Genomic DNA, 18,821 nt, shown 5'->3' with positions numbered 1-18,821 from the left:
TGTGTGTGTGTGTGTGTGTGTGTGTGTGTGTGTGTGTGTGTGTGTGTTTAGTTTCACAGTCCTTAGCAGTATCCTGTAAGTAGCAGGTCAATATATCACAATTCTCAATAGGATTTCTTGATTAAAATTTACATTTAGGTAAACTGAGGTACAAATCAGTCACGTGCCACAGGTCAGGCACTGAGTTGGGACAGAGGAGCAACTGTATTTTTTTCCCATCATGGAAGCACTCTATCACTGAATTGCCTCAAATGATGAATTCACTTAGGAAATCCCCAAATTGTCTTATAGCACTGAAAATAGTTGGCAAGAGAACATTCAAGTATTATAGTTGGTGTGTATTATCATAGAATAATAGTATAGTTTTATATTCAATATTTATATTCAATATTCAAATATTTTAGTTGGTATATTATAGTTGGAACCATAAGAAAGGCAAGGTGACAATCTTCTAGGACAAAGGAAAGAACTGGTGTTTAACACGGTTATAACAGTCAGGGAGAAGGAAAAATTTGGGATGCAAAGCTCTTGCCATCAGAGGTCCTAAAACAGAAACTGCAAGGAGCTTTTCAGATGTGAGGCATTCTTGTGAGGGCAAACTAAACAGTCAGGTGTATGGCTCTTCATTTTATCACTTTAGCTATGGTTTTATACACAGGGGGAAAAATCAGCTTCCAAACACTTTGTCATTTTGGGCAGTGATAGACAGGGGATGACAGCTCTTCAACATGACTGAACTTTATTCTTTCAAAAGCTCTGGAAATCACTGCAGCATCTGGGATGGACGTAAGGCATCCAATACAAAAGTGAAAGGAATATTATCACTATATTGTCCTACCAGTGCTTCAGTATATGAATATAAACACACACACACACACACACACATACCCTTTCTGCTTAGCTAACATTAAAAAAAAAATTAATCCCAAGTTATCTTTCCATAAGGTTGACTCTCTCTTAATATAAGCTGTGGTGAAAACACTGCCTTAACATTTGCAAAAGTCCAAGAAGAATTATAGCTCCCTTCCTTTAATAGCAGGTAAAAGAATCCAAGAAAGATATTTGAAGATGAGATATTTCTTCTAATGGTTCAGTTCTTATTACTTTACCAAGAAAGGATGGAGGGAGAATGACATTTTCATAATTGGTCAATGTGGCTGATCTATCTATTCCCTAGACCTTATGGCCTCAATTACAATGGCAAAGATCCAACATGGTTAAGGTACCATGTTTCCCAGGAAAGGCTGTCCTGTGGGAAAGACAAAGTAACATTTAAGATATGTTATTGTATTTTTTGTATTTATTGTGTTGAGAATTTATTGTAAATTCTCTAATAAATATGTATGGTAATGGCCACAGGATGTTTTAAGATATTGTCCCATTAATAATCTAGGCATACTGCATCTTATTATTAAACATGAAATAATATGCTGAGCAATGAAAATTGGTCAAATTTTCTTCTTACTATCTGCTTCAGATAACCCTTAGCAGGCAATACCATCTTTTTAACCTGACTATTGGGGGATCGAAGTAAAACAGTGAAAATTTAATTTGCTTTTCATAATCCCTGAAATCTAATTGAAGTCAAGGCAGATGCCATATCAGAAATAATAGTATAAGACAAACTTTGTGTTGCAAATAACTGATTTGCAGTTGTGATTACTGTGGCAGAAATTTTTCATGGAATCAAAAGGAGGCAACCACAATCAATACATTTTCCTCCTGAAATAGTCCTACAAAATCAGTGTGGTTTATTATTAGTTATTTTTCACTATGCTAATAGCATGGGACAAGCCATTTTCTTACAATCTGTTCAATAGCAGGATTTCAGATCATCAAAAATAATTTCTAGTCAATGCTTTCATGCAGGTACTTCTCAAATGTACTACAATTCCCCAACCAAAATGGTGGGATGACTACCTACTAGAATAATAGCATAGTTTTCCTATTGTTGACAAATGCTTGGGACAGCTTGACTTCCCCAGACAGTTTCTCTGCTGACCACTCTCTTCCATACCAAGCACAAAATTAGATAAAGTATAAGTTCTGAGATCCAGTTTCAAAATTCGATGATTCTAAAGAATATGGTACTTCATTCACATAGTTAATTATGGAATCTCATCAGCCAAAGAGGTCTACCACCCTGCAAATTACAGTGGAAATGACATAAAATAATCTGGACTCTGAAATGGTAGACTACTTAGAATGTGTAATGTGATTCAAATATCAGGTTTGAAGTCAGAAGCATGAAGTAAAATTGTCCCTCCTCAAGTACTAAATAAAGAGTAACATACTTAAACATGTAGGCTTATCCCTAGGAAAGAGTTCCTACAAGGCTCTTGGGATCAGTGCAAACTGTGCAGACATGACCAAAGTGGGAATATTTTGGCTCCTATTGATAACAGCTTTCATGCAGTGCATCTTCATTTAACTTGATTTTGGCCCTATTCAGAAGATAACATTGTTCTTGAGTAATAAAAAAAAAAGTCGTTTCTTGATTCTGCTGGGCTGAACAGTTCCACCAGCCCCAGGTGAAGAGGATGTGGAAAGAAAGCATGGTTTATAATCATTGGAACATAGTGGCACAGGCTCAGGAGTTAATGACAGCTGGACATCCTAGAAAACCCCTTCATGCTTGGGAGTTCAATGCCATGGAATGCTGCTGGAATGTCTTAAAAAGAGTTGCCTTTGGGCAAGAAAAAAATGGTAGAAACTAAATAATCCCAGGAAGACTTGAAGCTTTGACTTTGTTTTAGAGTGGAATAAATAATGGCAGTCAACATACTTGATCCTGAAAGCTCCAATTAAACATTTCTTTGATCATGCAACTATCTGAAGTGTTGAAATGATGAAAAATTCGCAAATTTATTTTCTGTTGCTTCCATGATTAGAGTATCACTGAAATATTACACCATGCTTAAAAGTTCATCAAGAAGTCTTAATGAACACCTGGAAAATTCCAGGAGCAATAGAGACTCTAAACTAAAAGCATTTAGGTCTGACTGTCAGAGGATAAGTAATTGTTTGAATTTCTGCAGTAGAATTGTCCATGATCAGCCAACAATAAAGTTGGGCAAGGTCAACTTTGCAAAGGCATTTCCTCGAACAAGAACAGCGAAGAATTGTTGAGTTTCAGAGACCAGATGTGGGAGTTGCTTAAGTAAACGTAGCCTCCACAAAGTCTCACCTTAGAATTCGGCTTTTTCACCAGTACAACCAGTGCAACCCATCAGGTAGCTGTAACTGGTCTGAGGACACAATGATTGATCACTTATTGAAACTCATCTTCAATTTTTTCCCCTTTGAGCAAAAGGTAAAGTAACTGTCAAGTGATATCCTATAATGTCTGAACATGATCATAGATTTAGAGCTGAAAGTGATGGAGAGGAACCTTAGCAAAACAATGGATGAAAAATGGACAATGACCATGAGGAATAGTTCATGTACAGGAAACTGAGGTGGTAACAGAATATTTGTACCTTGATCACTAACTCAGGCAAGAAAACATCATGGATAGAGAATAGATGAATGGAAACAAAGTGAACTGAATTAGTTTCAATCACACATATAATATTGAACAATAAAGAAAATATTCATGAAGATCAAAGTAGAAATGTTCATTTACACTACTCTGCCTATACCATGATATGCACCAGAATACTGGTCCAATTAAATTCCACATTCCAAATTAAGGTCCTACTATGCAAGGTATATGTAGAGACAGTGTGACATAATGGATAGAGTACTGGGCTCTGAGTCAGGAGGATTAGGCTCAAATCATGCTGCTAAAACTTAGTAGCTATGTCCCACTGGGTGTGTTCACTTTACCTCACATCTAGGGTGGTGCACCCTACCACTTATCTACTAAGAAGAAATAGCTCCAATGATGAAGGGATATTCCACACCAGGAATCCTCCACATTGAAGTGATCATGGATCTTTTGCATACATGCATATTGCAAGGCACTGAACTAGGTGCTGGGGATACTAAGGCAATTTTCTCCCCCCCTCAAATTTCTGGAGGAGAATGATATGCAAATAGATAAGATTAATACAATGTAGGATTTGATAAAGGCAAAAGAAAAGTACAGTTAGACTCTAGGAAATAAAGGAAATCACCAAAAACTATTTTGCTTAATTATATGGTAACAAAACTGCCAATTGGAAGGAAATAGATGAATACTTAATATAAAGGATGACCAAAGAAGAAGGAGGCCAAATAACTCAGTATCAGAAAAAGAAACAGAACAAGTTATAAATGAACTCCCAAGGTAGGGGAGAAAGCCTCCAGACCAAATAGATTTACAATTGAATTCTATCAGGAAAGTCAAGAACAATTAATTCCAATACTACATAAAAATTGTTTGCAAAAACAAGAGAAAAAAAGATATACTTCAAATCTCTCTACAATACATAATTTGGTCTTCATAACTAAACCAGGGAGGGGCAAATCAGAGAAAGAAAATTTCAGAACATTGCACTTAATGAAAATTTTAGTTAAAAAAAATTTAGCAAATAACAACATATTAGAAAATTTATACAGTATAACCAGGTTGGGTTTATTTCATGAATGCAGTGTTGAATCAACATAAAGAAGAATATAAATGTAACAAAATATGTTAACAACATAAATAATAAAAATATGATTATGTCAATAGATACTAGAAATGCTTTTGGCAAAATTCAACCCTCATTTCTATTAAAAACTCTAGAAGTCACAGGAATAGACTTTTCCCAAATACAGTATATAGCAAAATCCAAGAGCAAACTTTATACATAATGGAGAAAAGTTAAAGGCCTTTTCCAGTAAGATTAAAAGCAAAAGGAAGGATAAGAATAATCATCACTCTTATTTACTGTAATGATAGAAATGCTAGCTATAGCAATAAGACCAGAACAAGAAATTGAGGGAAAATGCATAGGCAAAGAGGAAACAAAACTATCACTTTTCTCAGACTGCATAATGATGAACTTAGAAAACCATAGAGGGTCAACTAAAATTTTTTTGAAATAACTTCAGCAAAGTTGCAAGATATAAGATAAATTCACATGAATCATTAGTATCCCTATATATAACCAACAAAAAAGAGCAGGTAAGACTAGAAAAAGAAATTCCATTCAAAATAACTATAGAAGCTGTAAAATAATAGGGAGTGCATCTATGAAGATTTTTCCAGAGACTACATGAATCTAACTATTAAAAACTCTGAAAAAATAAAGACAGATCTAAACAATTGGAGAAACATTTACTGCTCATGGCTAAGTCAAGCCAATACAATAAAATGCAATGCTACTTAACTTAATTTACTTATTCACTAGAAAAAGAAGATTTCACAGACCTAGAAAAATATAATGAAATTCATATGGAGGAAAAAAAGGTCAAGAATCTCAAAGGTAATAATGAAAACAAGTGGGAAGAAAAGGGTCTATCAGCACCATATCTTAAACTTTACCAAAATGCAGTAATCATTAAAATGATTCATACTGGCGGGGAGAGAGAGAGAGCGGGAGAGAGGGAGGGAGAGAGGGAAAAAGAGAAAGAGACAGAGAGGGAAAAAGGAGAGTGAGAAAGGAGAGGGAAAGGGAGAAGAAGAGGAAAAAGAAAAGGGAAAGGGAGAAGGAGAGAAGATGAGGAGAGGAGAGACGGAAACAGAGAGACAGACAGAAAGAGACAGAGACAGAGGGAAACAGAGACAGAGAGACAAAGAAAGACACAGAGAAACAGAGACAGAGAGAGACACAAAGAGAGAAGGGGTGGGTGGGTGGTGGTGGTGGTGGTGGTGGTGGTGGTGGTAGAAATTAGACATACAATATGCAGAAGCAAACACAGTAGCAGAGTGGTTGATAAACCAGAAGACTTGAATTACTGGGGAAAGGACTTAACTATTTGACAAAAATTGCTGGAAAAAATAGACTGCAGTCTGCAGAAATTGGGCTTAGACCAGTACATCATAATATACACCAAGATAAGCTCCAAACGGATATATGGCATAGATTTAAAAGTCACATAATAAACAAATTAGAGGAGCAAAAAATAAATTACTTTAACTAGGGAAAGAGTTTGGGACTAAACAAGTCATAGAGGATTATACAATATAAAAGACAATTTTGCTTATATAAAATTTTAAAGTTTTCACACAAACAAATTGAATGGGGAAAAATTCCTTTCAATATTTCTCTGACAAAAGTCCAATATCCGAGATATATAAGGAACTGATTCAAATTTATAAAACTAAGAGTAATTTTCCAATGGATAAATGATAAAAAATATATGAAAAGGCAGTTTTCAACAGAAGAAATCTAAGCTACCAATAATCATATGAAAAGGTGCTCTAAATCATTAATAATTATAGCTATATGAATTAAAGAAAATTTAAGATTCTATCTTACACCTATCAGATTGGAAAAGATGAAAGAGGGAAATGACCAGTGTTGGAGGGGCTGTGGGAAAACAAAGATATCAGCACACTACTGGTGGAGTTGTGGATTGGCTGTCATTCTGGAAAGCAATTTGGAACTGTGCTGAGAGAGCTAGTAAACTATATTTAACTTTTGACCCAGCAATGCTGTCTCTAGGGCTGTACTTTAAAAAAAATTAAAGAAAGATAAAAAGGAAATGTATGTACAATAATATTTATAGCAACTCTTTTCATTGCAGCCAAATAGTGGAAACTAAGGAGGTGTTCTCCTGTGGGGTAATGGTTAAATAAATGGTGGTATATAAATGTAATGGAATGCCATTGTGCCCTAAGAAATGATGAAGTGGTCTATTTCAGAGGAAACTGGGAAGACCTTTATGAAGTGTTGCAGAGAAAAGTGAGCAGAAATAGAAGAACAATTTATATAATGATAACATTATAAAGAAAAGAAACTCTGAAAAATTTAGAACTCTGATCAATGCAAAGATAAATCACAAGTCTAAATGATAAATGAGACATTTCACTCATCTCCTGACATAGAGGTGAAACTAAAATGCAGAAAGAAACAGATTTTCTGACATGGCTAATAAAAGAATTTTTTTTGCAGATCTATGCAACTATGTATTGAAAGTTTTAATTAAAAACATTAATGGCTCAATGAGGGCAGGTAGGGAGACAGTTATTTTTTTGAGCTTATTAACTGAAAAAATAAAATTAAACTTTTTTTAAGAAAAAATAAAATTTGAAGAGAGAGACGGCATTTTAATATGGGAAGGTCTGAGAAGTCTATGGAAAAAGTGACAAATGTGCTAAACTTAGAAGGCAGAAAAAAATTTGAAAGGCAGTAATGAGAAAGTATATTCCAGGCACTGGAGACAGATTTCATACATACAAAGAAGTGGGGGATAGCATACTAAGTTCAACGAACAATAGTTTGGTTTGAACACATGGAGGGAAATAATATGAAATAAAGTCAGAAAGGCAGGTTGGAGCCAGATTGTGAGAAATCTTAAATGGCAGATCAAGGATGCTGTATTTTATCTCAGAAGTAACAGGGCATCACTAAATGGCTTTGATCAGGTCAAAACCTCTGCTTTAGGAAGAATTTTTCCCCCACAGAGCTATGCCAAAGATGGCTCAGAATGGTGAGACTGAAGACAGAGAGACTAGTAAAGAGATTATCACAATCATCCATAGAAGAGATGAGATTTTTGAACTAGGATGGTATCATTGTGAGTGGAAACAAAGAGAGGGATCCAAGAGAGTGATTAATTGAAAATAAGTGTCAACTAAACATATTTGGGGGTAGGGAGAATCAGGAAGAAAAGAGTCAAAAATGTTTTGGAAAGAAGAGAAGATTGCATTCACCCACAATTATATCCAAAAGGTTTCTGTGGGACTATATGACAAATGTGGTACTCCAGAGGGAATTAGGGGTAGTGGACGTATGGAAGAAAATATTGTGTGAAAAGACATCAGGCAGAATATGTGGTAAAGATGATGGACACTAAGAGATAATGCTAAGTTAACAGATGTGATACCACAGCACTACAAACAGCTGACTGGGAGTGTGAAAACTGCAGATGTACCAAAGGTCTAGCTATTTGAACAGAGATGGAAACAATGAATACAAGATTGGGAACACTGGCTATGAGTGTGCATCTGAATCCAAATAACATGACATTGGCTTCCTCTTGTAAGTTTCCAGTTCATCAGAGAACACTCTGAGAAATGCTTTGATAATATCCTTTAACTGAGTTGTTCTTATAATTTCAGTACCACACATAATGATTTCTAGTGGTTTGAATCCGATTCTTTCCTAAGAAGCTTTCATGCCATCATTGATAAGAATATTCACTTCAGTGAAGGTACGGTGCTGGAAATTTATGACACAGCTTCCAGTTATATCAACTGGATGACCATTGTAACCTTAAAAATACACTGCGACTTGAGCAATTTTAGCGGTGTCCCATGAAAAAATTATATGAAGATGTCTTTACTGATTCAATCATGTGATCTAATGTCAAATTATTAAAGATATCTCATATTTTTCAAGATTCCAATGATCACCATGTTTATATTTCTAGGAGGTGATTAAAGAATTAAACAGGAAGAAAGGGGGTTGGATTGCATTTGGGAAATCCTTTAGCCTTTCACAATATCACATTGCTTTCCAGTGCAGTGAGGTGGCACAGTGGATAGAGCACCAGGTCTGCAGTCAGGAAGACCCGAGTTCAAATTTGGCCTCAGATGTTTAGTAGCTGTGTGGCCCAGGGCAAGTCACTTAACCTCATTTACTTCAGTTTCCTCATCTTTAAAATGACCTGGAGAAGGAATGGCAAACCATTTCAGTATCTTTGCCAAGAAAACCCCAAATGGGGTACTCCAGGAAGATAGCACACAAATGCTAACTTGTTTGCCTTAAACTCTTATGCCAGTAGAAATGATGGATAGTGACATGGGATAGGGTCTGTACTGGCAAATCCATTGGTATAGAGGAATTTCATGTGAGAAAACTCCCAACAATGAAGTCAGTTTCTTCTTCTTTTTCTTTCTTTCTTTTTTTTTTTTAACTTGCAGTCTTAACTTCCTGGAGCACAGAAAAGTTAAGTGACTTGACCAGGGTCACATGGCCCTGACAAATAGTCAGACATAACTCAAAAATGACTAAACAACAACTCTAGTCCAAAGACAAATATTTTTGATACAAACATACTCTCAGCAATGCTATAAGGCTGCAAATCTTAGAACATTTCAATCCCTGAAGAATAAAAATCACAGATAAAGTAAAGGGTAACAGAGAAATTGGACAGTTAAGTGGCACAGTGGATAGAATGCCAGGTCTGGAGTAAGGAAGATCTGAGTTCAAATATGACTTTAGACACTAGCTGTTATGACTCTGGGCAAGTCACTTAACCCTGTTTGCCTCAGTTTCCTCATCTGTAAAATGAGCTGGGGAAAAAAATGACAAACCATTTCAGTATTTTTGCAAAGAAAACCCCAAATGGAGTCACATATAACTGGACATGACTAAAAAATGTCTAAACAACAACAAACAAAACTGGAGAAATTCATGGTGACCAAAGTAGGCGGCAGAATATTTCTGATAGTAACTGGTACACAAAAAGAACACAGGGGACACCATTGAGGAAATGCGTGACTGAAGAATAAAATGGGCTGATCACATGATAAGAACAAAAAATAACAGCTGGACAGTCCAAGTGCTGAATTGATACTCATGAAACATGATAATACCAAAAGGAAGAGCTCTAGCATGTTGAGTAGACCCACTGTGAAGGGTCTAGGTAAGAACATGACTAGGAATTGTATAGAATGGCATGGCACAAATAGTCTGTGATCTTCACTGCTCAAATACTCCCTTCTGTATGGCTTTTCAGGATTTCTACTCCCACTGCTATTTTTTGTATATTTATATATTATACATAATATAATATATATTTATATTTATTTATATATATTTACATATTTATATTGATTTATGTATAATGTATTTATATAATATGTAAATATATAAACTTTACATATATAAATATGTAAACCTTTATATATATAAACTTTACATATATTTTATATAAAGTATACATTTATATATTTACTTTTTGTATATTTTATGCATACCTATATGTGTACATGTTATCTTTCTGGATAGAATGTAAACTCCTTGAAGGCAGGATTGTTTGATTTTTGTCCCTATGTCCCTAGCACACAGAAGGCACATAAAAATTATTTGTTGATGGCTTGCTTGCTTGGTCACAGTGGCCGAGGGAACACATATCATTGAGAACACAATACACCACATTCTGTTCTGAGTTCATTTCTTTCTTGCACTCATTGCCATTTATAAATGCTACAGCAAATACTGTAGCATTCTATGGCCTTTTTTTCCCCCAGTGATTCTGTGAACATGATATTACTCTAGGTTTTAGCTATCATGAGAAGAATTAAGATCACCTGAAGGCAGGCAATATGAACTGTTGTAATAGGTCTGCGGTTTCTTTTGATGGATTATGCTTGAAAGGCTCCCTCAAGGTGACCTTTTTTCTTAAAAAAAAAAAAAAATACAGACTTACCACCCAGTAGGATTCCATGTAGCAGAGAAGTGGGACTACTGTGGTGGCTTACTGTTTCTGGGCATTTCATTTCTGTCTAGGGCTATATTCTGTTGGTTGGCTAGTTGCCTCAAGGAAGGGGATCAAGATCATAAATAGGGTGTGTTCCCTTTCTAGGGTTTCATGTGTGTCAGGTCACAGTTGTTATGATGCCCCAGAGTCTAGTTTTAGTCTTATGATAAGGGAAGGTCTGTGATAAATTTGCTTTACAGGTTGAGTGGAAATTGCCTATCCGATCAAATAGCCTAAGATTCCTACTCACATCCATTAAGGGTCTGCCATTTCAAGGCTAGGGATATGACACTAATACACACACATAACACCCTTTAAATCCAGAAAGGCCTCATAATAAAAATGTGGCTACATGTGAGATATGATGTAATCATATTCAACCATAGTAAAGTATATAAATATGTATCCTAAGTCATCGCCGTGTTTTTCAATATACTGGCCTATGCTGTAAATAGTAAGGTTATTTTTACTACATTATTATCAGCTACTGAGTACCTATTGGGTATTGGATGGGTGGTTCTCTTAGATTTTATTATAGATATTTCCACATTCCTCAACACAGTTAAGCTGTATTCAGCAAGCTAACTTCAGATTGAGTTTATGCCAATATTATCCATGCTGAAATATGTGAAGACACAAAACATGGATTTACATATTGGGCAAAGTGTTGGGCTGGGTAATCTATACTTAATGTAATACAGAGAAGAAATTTGCATTGGCCACACAGGCCTGAAAAAAACCGTTCATTTGGGCTACTATGACCATGTTAGCATTATTTAGCCAGGGTTTCATATATTTCAAGTCAACATCGAATGAAAAAGAAGTGGCAAGGTCTTCACATTAAAAAAAAAAAATTGGCCACTCAGCCATATTTGCCAATCAAACCATAGCAAGTTAATTTTAGTCTATCAAAAATTGAAAGATCACCTAGTAAAGAGGAGATACATGATATACGATAATTATAATATTTTGAGACTTCAGGGTGTAACTTGAGACACTGTGTTGCATAGAGGATAGAGAGCCGGCCTTGAGATAAGGAAGACCTGTGGTTCAAATATGGTCTTTGATACATTCTGGCCATGTGACCCTGGTCAAGTCACTTAACTTTTCTGTGCTCCAGGAAGTTAAGACTGCAAGTTAAAAAAAAAAAAAGAAAGAAAAAGAAGAAGAAACTGACTTCATTGTTGGGAGTTTTCTCACATGAAATTCCTCTATACCAATGGATTTGCCAGTACAGACCCTATCCCATGTCACTATCCATCATTTCTACTGGCATAAGAGTTTAAGCCAAACAAGTTAGCATTTGTGTGCTATCTTCCTGGAGTAAAAGTGGTATACCATGGGGGTCGGTTCTGGGATCAATTATATTCAAAATCTTTGTAACCAAGGGTTGGAAGGGACCTTGGAGATCACACAGGCCACAAAACATTACTTGTCTCCACAAGGCTCTTCTCCAGTGTCTCATGGTGGTATGGAGGTGACCCTGGGGTCTCAAGTCTATGTCAATGGAGTAACTAGTTCTGTCATTTTGGGCCATGATGGCCTAAGTTCTAGGAATACAAATGAACCTATGGCATGCTCCCAGGGGATGTAAAAATAATCTGATGAGGTTGTTTCAGACATGCACCCACAGCTCGTGAGAAGAACATGAGGTATATCCAAAAATATGTGAAAAATACGTTTGCCACGAGAGCTGCTAGAAAGTCTACATATGTAGGTTGCTGAGAAGGAACAGATATCCCAGAGTTGGAAAATGTTACTTATCATCTGATGCCTAGTTCGCTAGAGCAGTAGTGCCAAATGCAAATAAAAACAGAGCTTTGTAGGCCACATAAATTAACATTATCTATGTTGTACTGTGCTTTTATTTTGTTAAACATTTCCCAAATACATTTTAATCTGGTTTGGGCAGTTCTGAGGACCTTGAGTTTGACATCTCTGCCCTGAGGCCTGTAAGAATAATCCGCAGGGAAGCCAAGTCTATCAGTGGTGATTTTGTTCTAGCTATCTGCCTATATCAGTGGCCTTCTTGGTGAAGGGAAATCTTGTGGTATTCCACTGCTGGAATATTCACAGAACTGTGTGAATCAGGAATTTCTTTATTCAATATGTCAGGATATCACCCTCCCTTCTCTCCCTTTCCTTGCTTTAGTTCAGTCCTGTGATAGGGTCTATGTCTTTATTTGAAATACCCATTTTGGTCTAGACCTGGATAGAAGTGTCTCATGTATGTGTTCCTGAGGGCTATAATCCTATCAACTGGCCTTTCACTGTGGTTATACCCAATCTCCCAATTCTGGGTTATTCTTAACCTAGCCTAGCTCTCCATTGTCTTACCTCCCTAAGGCCCCAGGCCATTTCCCACCCTAATCCTAGGTAGGCTCCATTCTCCCTGGGCCACTTGGTCCAGGTCCCTGGCATTCTTTTCAACCCAGCTTATTGGCTTCTCCCATCCAGATCCTCCTTAGACCCCTCCCACAGTCACCCCAAACTACTTGGCCATTCCTAGATCCCTCCCACAGTCTTTCTGTATATAAGATCCATCTTGTCTCCATTACGCTGCTCAGATTCTTATAATGTAGCCACTGTTCAGATTCTTACAATCTAGCCAATAACTCATTAATATTCAGACTTCTTAAGAGTCTGCTCAATATGACGATGTTCTAATAAACCTTGTCTTTGGCTGAAAAACAAAAAAGAGTATCTCTGAGACACTATTTTTATTGTGTATAAATTACCTCTAGGGCAGCTAGGTGATAAAGTATTAAACCTAGAGTCAGGAAGATTCATCTTTGTGAGTTTAAATCCAACCTCAGACTCTTACTAGCTGTGTGACCCTGGGCAAGTCGCTTAACCCTATTTGCTTCAGTTTCCTAATCTGTCAAATGAGATGGAGAAGGAAATGGCAAACCACTCCAGTATCTTTGCCAAAAAAAAAACCCAAAAATTCAAATGGGGTCATGAAGAGTTGGACACAACTGAAATGACTCAACAATATGAATGAGGCTAGTTCTATGGAAGATAAGAATTAAACTTTAAAATGACCTTGATAATATGATCGGTGACCCCACCAACTTCTTGACCATCCCGTGTAACTCTTGTCCATGTCCTTTTATATAAATAAGATATTTGTTAATTGCTTTCTATATATGCCAGGCACTGTGTTTAATGCTGGAGATATAAATATAATAAATGAGACAGTTCCTAACCTCAAAGAGCTTACATTCTTACGTGCGCGCGCACACACACACACACACACACACACACACACACACGGATATTCAGGGGGAAAGTTGGCTACTAAGGAGGTGAAAGGTCCAGAGATTTGATTTGAGCTCCAAGTAAAGCAAGCATGTCTGGGGCCCCTCATGAAATGGTGGTCCAGGTTAGGGACTCACTAACCAGATAATTATCACTGTCCTAGTTTCTATCAGAATAGTCAGGAATCATTATTAAAATAAGGTTTAGCTCCCCAGGGCAGAGATTTCTTCAGGTGGGGAGAGGTTTGCCCCAACATACTGAAGGCCTTCCTTCCTTTGCCCTTGATAAAGAAGGGTGGGGTGAGGGAAGAGAGGATGGTTCTTCAATAATGGATGAAACTTCATAAGCATAAGTACCCATAAAAATGGGCTATTTTAATGATGAATTTTTAAAGGTACATCCCTAACCTCTGAGGATGATTTCAGAAAATGTATTTTGTCACATTAACTGCCTTCTCTGTCAGGGACAGAATGCTGGATGGTATAGACCCATGGGTCTGACTCATTATGGATTTTCTCATATCTTATATGCTACTAATATTATTATGTGCTATATGTAAGTGATGGCTGTGATATTGCAGTCATAACTTTTAAATTAATAACAAGAACAAAAGAACCGTCATTCTGGTTCACATCCAATATGAACCTATATAGATAGGACCCGATTTAACCAAATATATTATGAGCAACTACACATCAAACTATACAATCTTGAAGTCAACAAGAAGCAATGTTGGAGATTGTAAATCAACTGGACCAAATCCCATTCTCTGTTCCTCAGTCCATAAGGTGTGTGTGTGTGTGTGTGTGTGTGTGTGCATATGTGTGTGTGTGTGTGTGTGTATGTAAGGAGTAATGCTCAAGTAATATTAAATTTGTGGATTCTGCACATCTGAATTTGTCGTTTTTCTTTTTTTAATCGTTATAGCAATTTCATTGTTTCACTGGTACAAAATCATGATATTTGTGTAACTCATTTCCCTCTAAATTTACAATAATGAAGGTTATACATAAACTATATAGATCACAATTTCTCTATTTTTATACTATTTAGAACAAAATTTCCTTGATAAAATATACCCAGTGATGAGTATAGGCCCCTAGTAGATGTCCAAAAATGCAAAATACAAACTTCTGGTTTTAACCACGGTGCTTTTAAACTCTCAAACATGCCTTAATATACTCTAGTTTTAGGGGAAATATTACACATAGCCTTGTCTTAAATTTAATGAAAAGCTCAAACTGAATTTAACATACAATATCCCTCCCACCTCAAATCAAATCTCTTGTAAAAATCAAGATGACAAAGACAGACAACACTAGTTACTTCCAGGTTAATGCTCTCTAGGACTGAATAAAATTACAGAAGCAACAACAAACAGTGAAGAGAAACAGAAAGAAAAACGTAGTGGTTGAAAGAAGAGACTTGAAGAGCAGAGGAATTTTTTTAAAACAATTCAATCATGCTGCTTCTGCTGATGAGACAGACATTTGATGACCCAACTTGAATACCTGTGAAATGAATTAATTTGTTATGGTCCTGAAGGTGAGTGTCTGGAGGTGCTGAATAAAATATATCACAGATAAGAGAAAGATAACCTAACTTGACTTTTCTTCCCCTACTGGGGGAGGGGAAGGAGAAATAATCTAGCATAATTTTTTAAAAATTCTGTATATAAATGTTAAGAAGTCTGTATTTCTTCTCTTTGAAGGATAAGACCTCCATAAATTGGCCCCTGAGACTGGTGATTCCCTCCTCAAGCACAAATGCTCCAGGGTATTGTGAAAATGTTTGTTAATCTGTTCTGTTTCTTCACTGGACTCAAGATTTGGAAGGTCTTCTCTCACCTTCTGGATAAGTTGATTCAAAACCTGAATTGTCACTGCATCATTTTCCTTTTCATAAAAATAGATACATCTGCTCAGAATTTCTATAAAAGCTGAACTTGCAGTGAGGGAATCCATACACTGATTTGCTATCTTCAGAGCTTTCTTTAGGCATTCCATTTCTCTCTTGCCTCCATGAAGCTCTTCTCCATTCTTGGCTGTGTTTCTGCCAGAGCAGAAGAGATGGGCACACGTGCTCACTACCTGACCTTGGTCTGATTTTTTGAGTAGTTTAGAAGCCATCAAGGGGGCAGCTAGGTGGCTCAGTGGATAGAGCATCAGCCCTGAAGTCAGGAGGACCTGAGTTCAGATCTGGCCTCAGACCAAACACTTAACACTTACTAGCTGTGTGACCCTGGGCAAGTCACTTAACCCCAATTGCCTAAAAAAAATATTTAAAATAAAATTAAAAAAATAAATAAAAAAAGAGGCCACCAAGGCACACTGAGTCCTTAAGGGCTTCACTGAAGCACTTCATCCTCTCAAATATCCCGATGATCAAGGAGATGGCAGCCAGTTGGGCTTTAGAATCACTGATTTCATCTTCATCCAGAGAAAATGCCAGGGACATAAATTCACATGTCACTGTTTCATGGTTTTCAAAACCAATTTCCCCGGCACCTAGAGCCTTGAAGGAAAAGTCATAGAAGCAGCTCTGTCAATTCTGCTTTGATTAAAGCATTGATAGTCTGATGTGCAAATGAAAAAAAAAATCTTCTGGCACTTCTTCTTCCACTTATCATCCGCTATGGGATTTTCTTTGTAGCGAGAACCCAATTGATATGCTGCAAATACCAAGGGAGGGAGTATAAAGTGAATGTGTTGGTTCCTACTGGCTCACAAATGTTTCCATGCCATGTTTAAAATCAAGAATTGATGATTAGTGTCATCTGACCTCAGAAGATGAATGAATCTTCCCACCAGGCTCTGCTCATCAGCAAAGTCTTCAGGGTCCCAGTCTTCCACAGGCCGATCTGGGTGGTCTTGAATCAACATTGATACTAGATGCATGATTGCATCCACCTGGTCTTGTGAGACAATTTCAGTGTTATAATCCAGGACATTACTGAGCACATAACAAGCTATACTCCCTCTGGACTTATAGTTAAAATACTCAAAGAGTGGATGAAAATGTTTCAACTTCAAAAGTGTTAAAATGTTGTTATAGGTGCCAACAGGTATCTTCAAACAGCCTCATAAGCGCCTTTGAAACAGCACGGCTGGTAGCAATAAGTCTAGATTTAGCTTATTAAATATTTCCACCATTGTTTCTAACACTTGAGCAACATAATCCACATAATCTGGATAGCACTTCATGGCAAGGTTAATGAGAGACACTTGAAAAGATACCACATCTTCCGAAGGCATATCTTGTCTGGACTGTATTACAGTAGTCACTTGCTATGAAAATACGTCAAAAAGTTTACTATCTGCTGGGATTCTAGGTCTATCGTCACAGTGAGCAAATAAAGATAATCTATCAATTAAAGCAATGATTATGTTTTTCACATTTGCATTTTGGTGTAACTCAGCAAAGGCTTGAAAAAAAGGGTTCAAGGTCAGTAGATGAAATTCATCAGGGAAGATCTGAATGATATACTCCAAGAGATACTCTTAAAGCAAGGCATCCCTGCAATTCATAACTTGTTCCAAGATACCAGTCAAAACAGTCTGTTTATATCGCTCCACATTTAAACCTTCCAGCTGACTGAGGCAGACCAAATTTGTTCCCACTAGAAGTCCAAGTTCCTGTCTTTCCCATTCTCATTTCTCTCTATCCCATCTAGGTCCTTGATGATGGATTTGCATCCATAACTTATTCATTTCTGAAATGGTTAGTCGTACAAAATCCATAGAATCACTGATGTCTCCAGTTGTTTCTTCACCTGTTGGCTCTCCTTCTTCTGGCAGAATGTTTCTGATACATTGAAAAAGGTAACTTCAAAGTAATGGACCTCTTAAGAGAGGCTGTACACCGTGGCACATCTCTACCAAATCTTTCAAAATATCTTTTCTGGACTGAGGAAATAACTTGATAAAACAACTTCCACTGTAATAAGTAGATAGAGTCTTGGGATAATATTTCCAGCATACTGTACAAGTTCATAGGGATCTGCTACTTTCCTTCCTTTGGCAAATTCATCTATTAAGCAGACCTCCAGATAGTGCAGTTCATCAGAAGTAGCCATACAAAGGTCATAGTAGCTCTTTGGTGGTAACACAGATGTTTGACATTCACCAAGCATATTAGAGGCATGTTTCAGAGGATCCATAAGCTTGGTTTTGTCCAGACATAGTTTCATCTGGAATAACTGAGCCTTCACAGCCTGAATAGCTTTATCTTGGAGCTTTTCCTGCTCATCCTGTGGTGATTGCTGTGTTATAGGCATGGCGACTACCTAGAGCCTGCAGTAAGCAGCACCAGCCTGTTTAGCCACATTTCAGTCATGTCTGACTCTTCATGACTCCATTGGGGGTTTCCTTAGCAAAGATCTTGCCATTTCCTTCTCCAGCTCATTTACAGATGAGGAAACTGAGGTATAATAGGGTGAAGTGACTTGCCCAGGGTTACACAGCTAGTAAGCGTCTGATGTGAGATTTGAACTCACGAAGATGAGTCTTCCTGATTCCAAGCCCAGCACTCTATCCACTGCACTACCTAGCTTCCTCACATCTGAATGTACTCCCCTAAAATCCTTTCCCTACTTTGTTAGATTTCTAAAGCTTCCTCTTCATCTTGGAAGGAAAATAGTTACCAAAGTGTCACACAGAATGGTTAATCCTTATGTTAATAATGATTTATAGGCAAACTAACCTGCAGTGGTTAACACAGCCTAGTCATATAGAAACAGGAAGAGGGAGAATCATCTGGAGTGAGAGAATGATGCACGAAAATAGAAGGCAAGAAAAATAGATGCCCAAGATGCCAATGAGACACTAGAAAAAATGTTAGGTTCCCCTTTTCATGAGAAAGCCACAAGTCTTGCTAATGAATTTGCTAGAACATAGTATTCAACATGTTCAAGAAGGATTGTCTATTTATTTACTCAAAGGCGACAGATCCCATGGTATTAATAACAAAGTCTTCCCCAGTGAGCCCCTGCTGTTGATGTT

The 18,821-nt window shown here is 37.0% G+C and overlaps 1 protein-coding gene and 1 pseudogene across 7 annotated transcripts in view; both read right to left on the bottom strand.

The window, feature by feature from the left end:
* ENOX1 (ecto-NOX disulfide-thiol exchanger 1) overlaps positions 1 to 18,821 on the bottom strand; it is a 548,229-nt gene that overhangs the window by 205,868 nt on the left and 323,540 nt on the right. The window lies entirely within an intron of this gene.
* LOC114051484 lies at positions 15,503 to 18,097 on the bottom strand (annotated as a pseudogene).

The sequence above is a fragment of the Vombatus ursinus genome, unplaced genomic scaffold (genome assembly GCF_900497805.2).
Source record: "Vombatus ursinus unplaced genomic scaffold, bare-nosed wombat genome assembly UNPS02014802.1, whole genome shotgun sequence".
Taxonomy (NCBI): domain Eukaryota; kingdom Metazoa; phylum Chordata; class Mammalia; order Diprotodontia; family Vombatidae; genus Vombatus; species Vombatus ursinus.
Note: the sequence above shows the minus strand (reverse complement) of the source record. Positions and strands in the feature narration are given on the sequence as shown.